The 9,486-nt window shown below is 38.7% G+C and overlaps 1 protein-coding gene across 1 annotated transcript in view; it reads right to left on the bottom strand.

Moving 5' to 3' along the window:
- Positions 1–9,486, bottom strand: part of LOC102011468 (carnosine N-methyltransferase) — a gene marked incomplete at its 5' end in the record, with an annotated part of 68,781 nt that overhangs the window by 30,388 nt on the left and 28,907 nt on the right.

Here is a 9,486-nt window from a genome sequence, read left to right as displayed (position 1 = left end):
AAAAACCCAAAACCAGCTGGACTAACACTCTGACCCTAGAAGCTACTGTCTGACTAAGGGTTGGGGTCAGGTATGGACTTTTCCATATATACGTTGCATCACATTGGTGCTCTCAAAGTCTTTTATTTTAGAGCATTTCATATTTACAGATTAAGGACGCTCTACCTATTTTAAGTCTTCACTCACAACTGCAATGAATTCTTGCTTTAGCAGTGCAGAGAGTGGTGGCAGGTAATGGCACAGTTACTCTGGAAGTGGTGTCTCATCAAGTCTTAGAAACACTGTATGTGACCTGACAATCCTAATACTAACTATAGCGCCAAGAGAAATGAAAACATGTGGCCACATAAAGATTAGCACCCAAGTGTTTACTGCAACTGTATTCACAATCATAGTAATCTGGCACAATGCAAATGTCCATCAACCAGAGCATGGATAAAGGAAATATACTATACACAGTGGAATATTACTCAGCAAAGAATGGGAACCCAGGGGTTCATGCAACATAGATGAATCTTAAAAGCATGACGCTAAGTGAAAGGAACCAGAGACAAAGGTAATACACTGTATGATTCTATATACAGGACATTCTGGAGAAGGCAAACCAAAGTGTCTGCCAGATACTAGAGATAAGAAGAGAAAACTGATGGCAGCAGGATAAGAAGACTTTCAGGGGTGATGACAACGAAATATCCCCATCTTGACAATGGCATGATTGTATGATCATTCCATTTTCAAAATTCATCAAACTAGAGTCACTTCTCAGCTCAGGTAGCCAATGCAAAAGCGCTTGCTGAGTGTGGGTGGCTAACAGGGCCAGGAGTGGAAAACCCTGTCACATGACTCGCAAGGCAGGAGCCCTGGTTCCTGTGGCAGGAGGACACCACCAGCCTCGTCACGCAGAAGACACACAGCACAATGGAGAAAGGCTAAGGAGCTCAGCCTGTCAGGTCTACAAGATCTTCAAGCTTACATCTGGGGAGGCGCCTTGGTGCTAAGAATTTTATAATGGTAACTACAGCTCCAGAAAATCTAACTTTAAAAACAAAAATTTTTATTAAACAGAATATTTGCTCATTTGATAAAGGGAAAATGATATGCCATCCATAAATAATAGGAATTTCTTTGAGCAGTTTTTCTGTTTCCTACCTACTTGCCCATTCTTTAAAAGAACATTTACCAGCACCCAGCAAACATCGGCCAAGACATATAAAGATGAATAAAACAGGGATACCTTCTCTTAGAGTTGTCTACCACTCATGTCTCTTGATATTCTTTTAGAAGTCATAACAAAAGCAGCAGAAAGATGCATTTTTCCTCGATAATAAACGTAATAGGTTTCTTTTTTTTTTTTTTGTACCAGGAATCTAACTCAGAACCTTAGGCTTGCCAAGCAAGTGCTTGTGCCACTGAGCTACATCCCCAGCCCAATAATAAACATAATGTAATCTGATAATAGAAAGTTGAACATTAAAAAGCATAAAAATAAAATTAAAATCGTATCTAATCCATTATTACTTCAAAATTTAATGTAATTCTTTGCAGTCTTTCCTTGATGTGTACGAGATATCACATACATTGCTTTGTATCCTACATTTCATGAGGAACATTTCCCTGTTTTGTTATTTCTAGAGAACTGTTTTACTACGTAGATGTCTTATGATGATTTATCCATGCCATTGTTCTTAGAAATGGACATTCAAAGTTCTAGCTGGGTGTCTGTCTTTGGCATATCTTATTATTTCCTTCTGACGGATTTCTACAAGTATAATTTCATAGATGTATGTAACAGTGAATGTAACTATGTAATAGGCCAAATGGCAAATATTTTCAGCTTTGTGGGGCTATATGTAGTTACTACTTCTGCTCCCCCAACTCTGTAAGAATGCAAAATACGAATATACTGACATTCCAGTCTATACAGCATCGAGTAAAATCACCTCCAAGAGGTTAATATATTCATTTTACAGAGAAAATTAAGCCTCTGGATCTATGTTTCAAATTAAAACCAAGGAAACACTAGGAATTTACTAATACAGATGCCAATTTCTTGTGTTTCTTGTCACAAATACCTCTTCTGTGACATTTGAACATTACCCTGTTTCTCCTATTTGAAATAATGTATTCATTTGCACACATCGCAGCACTAAATTATCCGCTCTTACCCAAGCTCTTCCTGAAGGAGGAGCAATTGTCTCCATTTTGGCTAAATCTGGCCCTATTTCCATGCACTGAAATGTGCAGAGCTGGCTAGGACTTTTCTAAAAACCTACCAACTAAGAAAAGCCCAACACCTATGGATTCAGTGCCAGAGTAACTAGAAAGCATTAGATTCCTGTTCTCATCAAATTGAGAGACAAAAGCCGGGACAGGCAGGCAAAGGGGCAGGAGAAGGAAGCAGACAGAAGCAGAGGCACTGCAGATAACTCTCAGTTTAGGTTATGAGAAAGCCAGACTTTTATGCAGGGAGCCTTCAGAGATTTGGGGATTGGAAAGCTCTCTGGTAAAAATATGGACTGAAAGAAGCACGGAGGGCGGCAGGCAACTTGGAGATAGTGAGACCCAAAGGAAATGACCACAGTAACCACAGTACAGGGAAGGAGTGATGGAATCAAGAGCAATTTTGCCCCTCCCAGGGACACCTTCCAATATCTAAAATAATCTTTCTATTGTCATGCCATGGGAGACACTGGAACCTCATGGGCAGAAGCCAGGGATGCTATGAACCACCTTACAATGTACAGGACAGAACTCTTACTACTGTCACTGAAAAAATCCAGCCTTCAATGTCAGTAGTGCTACAGTCGAAAAACTAGGACAGAAAGAAATTTAGAACCTTTTAAGAAGCTTTAAGAGTAAGACTTACCCAAACCTAGTTTAAGAAGGGAAAATCAAAGATTAGAGTAGTATGATTAAAGATTGTATTAATGAAATTGAGACTAAAAAACAATACAAAGAATCAATGAATCAAAGAGCTGGTTGTTCAAAAGAATTAAAAAAATCCATAAACCCTTAGTCAACTTATCAAAGGAAGGAGAAAGGACCCACACTATTGCAATTAGGAATGAAAAAGGTGAAATCACAATGGACAACACCAAAATCCAGAAGATCCATAGTACTACTATGAAAAACTGTACTCCAACAAACTAGAAAATCTTAAAGAAATGGACAGGTTTCTAGATACATACAAATTACCAAATGCAAACCAAGAACACATAAAAATTCTAAACAATCCATTAATGTGCAATAAAATTGAGCCAATAATTTTTTCTAAAAACCTACCAACTAAGAAAAGCCCAACACCTATGGATTCAGTGCCAGAGTGTATAAGACCTTCAGGGAGGTTGTTATATCAATACTTTCCACACTCTTTATCGATACTGACAGTGAAGGAGCTCTAAACTCATTCCTGGAAGCCAGCATCAGTTTGATCACAAAACTAGACAAAGACACAACTTTTAAAAAAAAGGAAAGAAAAGAAAAAAAGAAGACAATCTCTGTAATGAACATAAATATAAAAATCTTTATTGGCAAATGTAATGCAACACATCATCAAAAGGACCACATATCAAGACCAAGTAGGTTTCATCTCAGGGATGCAAGAAAGCTTTTAACATACACAAATCAATAAATGTATTACACCACACAGAAGCAAGGACAAAAACCACACTGTGGAGGACCACCTTTCTTCCTGAAGGAGGAGCAATTGTCTCCATTTTGGCTAAATCTGGCCCTATTTCCATGCACTGGAATGTGCAGAGCTGGCTAGGACTTTTCCTTATCCCTTCAGTTGGCTTTAAGCAATGCAAATCCATCCAGCCAAGGTGCTGATATATAGTCTTTGAGCAACCAAATAAAATATGTGAGCTGGGGTGAGGCGGGATAGAGAGCAGTGCCTCATGTTGGATGTCAAATATAGAGAGCCCTTCCCAGTCTTTGTTGAGGCCCAGAAAGTTTATATTTGTAATCCTATGAAAAGTTATTGGAATTCTAGCGAGTTAATTCCAATCTACCACTTCCAGTGCAACCCATGGCAAGAATAAAGACACTAAGGCATATTTGTAGTTATGGGGAGCCAAAGGGTCCTAGGTTCAGCCATGATGATGGCTAACAGGAACAAAGGCCTCAACCCAGGGCCAAACCTGGGTCTTATTAATTCATGAAGAAGGGCGTGGCTTGAGGATGACTGACTGTGAGAATGGTGGGAAGTATGTGAATGCTGTGAGCTGGGCTAGGTAGACCTGAAATCACCTCTGCAATATGCAGAGAGAAGGATATGCAGAAAGAGTAATGTGTATAACACAACTGCGGCAGTATCTAATACTTTGGGGTCCATGCTTCAGCTGTAATGTGTAATCTTTTATGACCTGGAAAGTCATAGCCTCTTATCGTGAAGCTCACCCCAGCCAACAGTGTGGAGCATGGCTCTCCATCCTGCCTCAATGTGTGGTATTACTTATGACAAACAAGTGGCCAGCATCATAATAAATGGAAGGTGCTGAAAGTATTTCCTCTAAAGTCGGAAACAAGACAAGGATATCTACTATCATGATGGTTTTTTAATATACTACAGTACTTCAAATATTAGATCAGGCAAGAAAAAGAGATAAAAGGAATAAATATAAAAAAGAAGGAAACCAAATTATCAAAATCTGCAGAGGACACGATGCTCCACATAGAAGGACCGAAATATTCCACCAAAAGATCTAAGAATAACCAAATTCAGCAATGTAACAGGATACAAAATTGACATGCAAAAACCAACAGCATTCCTGTATACCAGTAATCAATTCATTGCGGAAAAAAATTAGGAAAACAATGCCATTACAGGCAGCATCAAGAAAAACCACTTAGGAACGAACCTAAATAAGAGAAAGACCTCTACAACAAAAACTACAGAACTCTGGAAAAGAAGATCAAAGAGAACATCAGAAAATGGAAAGATATCCCCTGTACCCGGATAGCCAGAACCAATATTGTAAAAATGACCATAATTCCAAAACAGATACACACAATTAATGCAATCCCAATCAAAATACCAAAAACATTCCTCACAAGCCTTGAGAAAACAATCCTAAAATGCATATGGAACCAAATGGGGCCCACAATAGCAAAAGCAATCCTGGGTAATAAGAGCCAAGAAAGAGGTATCACAATCCCACACTAAAAAGCTATAGTGATAAAAATAGCACAGTACTAAGTTTGTTTTGTTTTTGTTATTGTCTTTTCAAGACAAGGTTTCACTATGCAGTTGAGACTGGCCTTGAGTACACTTTGTAGCCCAGGCTGTCTTCAAACTTGCTAGGATCTGCCTGCTTCAGCCTCCAGAGTGCTGGGATTACAGGCCCACAGTACTGTACTGGCAAACAAAAGCAGACAATGGAACAGAAGAGAGCATGCAGAAACAACCCTGGACACACTCAACTGCCTGATCTTTGATAAATGGGCCAAAAACACAAGCTAAAGCAAAGACTGCCTCTTTAACAAATAGTGCTGGCGATCCACTTGCAGAAGATTGAATCTAGACCCGTATTATATCCCATGTGACAGATATAATAAATTAAAATCAAAATGGATCAAAGACCTAAATATTAAAACAAACACACAACTTGCGAGAAGATAAAGTAAGTAAAACTCGAAGTCACAGGATAGGCAAGGACTTTCTAAACAGTATTCCAACTGTACAAGAAGTAACAGCGAGTCATTAAATGCGATTATATCAAATTAAAAAGCTTCAACACAGCAAAGGAAACGACAGAGTAGAGACAATTTATAGAACGGGAAAATTTTTTGGTCAGTTATACCTTGGACAAAGAATTAATACTCAGAATACATCAAGAACTCCAAACAATGAGACATCTTAAAATAAAAAGCCCAATAAAAAATTTGATTCTGAGATTTATAAATATTTATGTGTGAAAAAAGCATTTTATTTGTAAAGCATTAACCTTCCAAATAACTATTTTTAAGGTTTTTTTTGTGACTCCAATTCTCAAAATTGTTTTGAATGTCCATGGTTAGAAGTCTGGAAGCTCACCGGGCGTGGTGGTGCGTGCCTGTAGTCCCAGCGACTCGGGATGCTGAGAAGGGAGGATCGCTTGAATCCAGGAGTTCTGGGCTGCAGTGCGCTAAGCCCATGGGTGTCCGCACTAAATTCGGCATCAATATGGTGACCTCCCGGGAGCGGGGGACCACCGGGTTGCCTAAGGAGGGGTGAACCAGCCCAGGTCGGAAACAGAACAGGTCAAAGCTCCTGTGCTGATCAGAAGTCTGGAAGCTCTGAACAACTTACTGTTAACCAAAGTGCCCCATGACTTCTGTTGACCAAGACAGATCACAGGACATACCAGAGAATAGCTACTCTTAGCCAAAAGCAGGCTTACAAGTGGGTGTGGTGAGGCAAGCCTGCAATCCCAGCATTCTAGTGAGGAAGGAAGGAGGATCCGCAGTGAATTTGAGGTCAGCATGGGCTACAAATTGAGTTCAAGGCCAGTTTGAACTGCCTAGTGAAACCCTGTATCAAAAAGACAAAAACAACAACAACAACCACAACAAAAACCCCAAAATAAAGGGGCTAATTTCATTTTTTTATGGCAGTTATGATTACTTCCCCATAACGTAATAAGACACAGACACAACTCCAAACACACTCAGCTGGGGATATAACTCAGTGGCACAGTGCCTGCCTGGCAAGCATAAGGTCCAGAGTCCAATTCCCGGTACAACAAAAAAAAAACCCAAAAAACCAAAAAAAAACCCATACTCAGACACCTTGTCTTTGACAAAGAGGCCAAACATGTTACTGGAAGAAAGACAGCTTCTTTAATAAATGGTGCTGGAAAAGCTGGCTTCTCACATGCTGAAGACTAAAACTAGACCCATGTCTATCACCCTGCACTAAACTAAAATCAAAAAAGATCAAAGATCTAAATATTAAAACAGAAAACACTAAATTTACTGGATGAGAAAGTAGGTAGAAATCTTAAAGACACAGGTGAAGGCAGAGAGTTCATGAACAAAACTCAGATTGCACAAAAAATACTTCGAAGAATCAACTGCCACCTCATCTTATTAAAAAGCTTTTGCATATCAAAAGAAATCACCAACAGAGTGCAAAAACAACCCACAGAGTGTCAAAAATTTCAGCCAGTTGTCCCTCAAAGGACTTATATCTAGAACATATAAAGAACTGAAAAAAATTCAGCCCCCCCATTCAAAGACCCAATCCAAAAATGGGCATCTGAGATGAATACACACTTCTCAAATGAAGAAATACAAACAGCAAATAAATATATGAAAAAAATCATTGGTCATTTGAGAGATGCAAATTAAAACAACACTGAGATTCCATCTCACTCCAGAAAGAATGACTATCAAGAAATCAACTAGTAACAAATGCTGGAGAGGCTGTGGGGAAAAAGGAACCCTTCTTTACTGCTGGTTAGAGTGTAGACTGGTACAACCACTGAGAAAATCAGTATGGAGATTCCTCAAAAAACTAGGATTATAGGTCCCATATAACCCAGCTATATTCCCTTCTGGGTAATTTCCCAGAAGAATTAAAAACTTTACCACAGCGATATATGTGCACCCATGTTTTTAACAGCACAGTTTGGAATAGCTAAATCTTAGAAATAACCCAAATGCCCATCAACTGAGGAACAGATAAAAAAGATGTGGTCTTTTTACACAACAGAATACCACTCAGCCATAAAAATTTGGGACTTTTATAGGTAAATGGACGCAACTAGAGATCATACTCATAAGTGAAATACATCAGACTCACATGTGTATACCTCATATTGTGTCCCTGGGATGAGAAACTGAAAGAATAATAAATAAGGCCCAAAATGTACAACAGATATTGTGAAATGGGAAGAATTTGTTTAAAAGGAAAAAGGAACTAGGATGGGGGAAAAGGGAAAGGAAGGAAGGGAAAAGGAAAAAAAAAAAAAAAAGATATTACACTACTACTAGTTTCTCTTAGTTCACTGAAAAGAAAGGTTTGCGCTAATATCATTTGGAGAATTTTTTATACCCATACCTTGTACTCTGAGTAACTACTTTGAGATAACAATACCCAATGTATTAACTATTGTTATTCTCCATATTATTTTGTTAGGAAATTGTTTTACTTTTTTCCATAAAATAAAAAAAAATAGTAATAAAGGAACAAAACAAGTTCAAAAACAAAGTTTTTGTTTGTTTGTGGTTTTTTTTGTCTTTTTGAGACAGGGTCTCACAATGCAGTTCACACTGGACTTGAGCTTACTTTGTAGCCCAGGCTGGTCTCGAACTCACAAAGATCCTCCTGCTTCAGCCTCCTGAGTGCTGGGATTACAGGCGTGCGCCACCACGCCTGGTATTACAAAGTTTTTTCTATGACAGCTGAATGCTATGGAAATATACAAAACTTTCCCCATGACTCAGTAGTAACTATGACCAAAAACTTAAATCACAGAAATACAGGGTCATGTTGATGCTAAGCTACAAAATGTAACTGTCAGACTATGAGTCTATCTCTGTCACATGTAAGTTACAGGACCTTGCTGTTAGTCATGTGGCCTAACACTCAGCTTTTTCAATTACTTAACAATGCTTTTTCACTGAGATTTAAAATACAAAAAAAGAGGAAGAGTTTCTAAGGGTATAAGGCAGTATCTGGTTCACAGGTAGCAAGTAACAGGCGATAGCTTCCAGTCTTTCCTTGGACAGTTTCTTAAGGTAACTATTCCTAAGAGTTGAAATTTCTGATTTTTTTATAGCTACTCTCAATTGGTCTGAAGGAATTCTAATGAGAAGTTTTAATGGCAAAATCACTAGTAAAGATAAAAGAGTAGATGCTGGTCATGGTGGCACATGCTCTGTAATTCCAGCAACCAGGGGGGACCGCAAGTTCAAGGCCAGCATGGGTACATTAGCAAGTCGCTGCCTCAAAATTAAAAAATAAAAAGGATGGGGATGTAGTTCAACGGTAGAGCACTCTTGGGTTCAATCACCAGTACTACCACAGAGGGGGAAGCAGAGCAAGGCAGAAAAATGGGGGTGGGTGGTGAAGGTGACAGAACCTCAGAAATAAACCTATACCTATACGGAATGTCAAGGACTCAATACCACATGTGCACATCCTTGTATATAGTATGCTAACCCTCCCTGGTACAACCTGTACATTCTAGCCTTCGTGTCTTTCTGAATACGAATTATATACCTCACTAAAAAAAGATACATACTTATAATATTATCATTATTTTATATTCCATTTATTTATTTTTGGTACAGGGAATTGAACTCAGAACCTTGCACTTGCCAGGCAGCAGGTACTGCACTGCTGAGCTAAATCCCTGGCTCTCCTTTTATTTTAAAGAGGAGAAAACACAATTTCCTTATACTCTGGACAGGAGGAATCCTGACATGTGCATCTTTTTTTTTTTTTTTTTCTTTTTTTGTCTTTTCAAGACACGGTTTCACTATGCAGTTCACGTTCAG

This window comes from Chinchilla lanigera, unplaced genomic scaffold (genome assembly GCF_000276665.1).
Source record: "Chinchilla lanigera isolate Chin_1 unplaced genomic scaffold, ChiLan1.0 scaffold00111, whole genome shotgun sequence".
Taxonomy (NCBI): domain Eukaryota; kingdom Metazoa; phylum Chordata; class Mammalia; order Rodentia; family Chinchillidae; genus Chinchilla; species Chinchilla lanigera.
The sequence above is the reverse complement of the archived record's forward strand: the minus strand, read 5'-3'. Positions and strand labels throughout refer to the sequence as shown.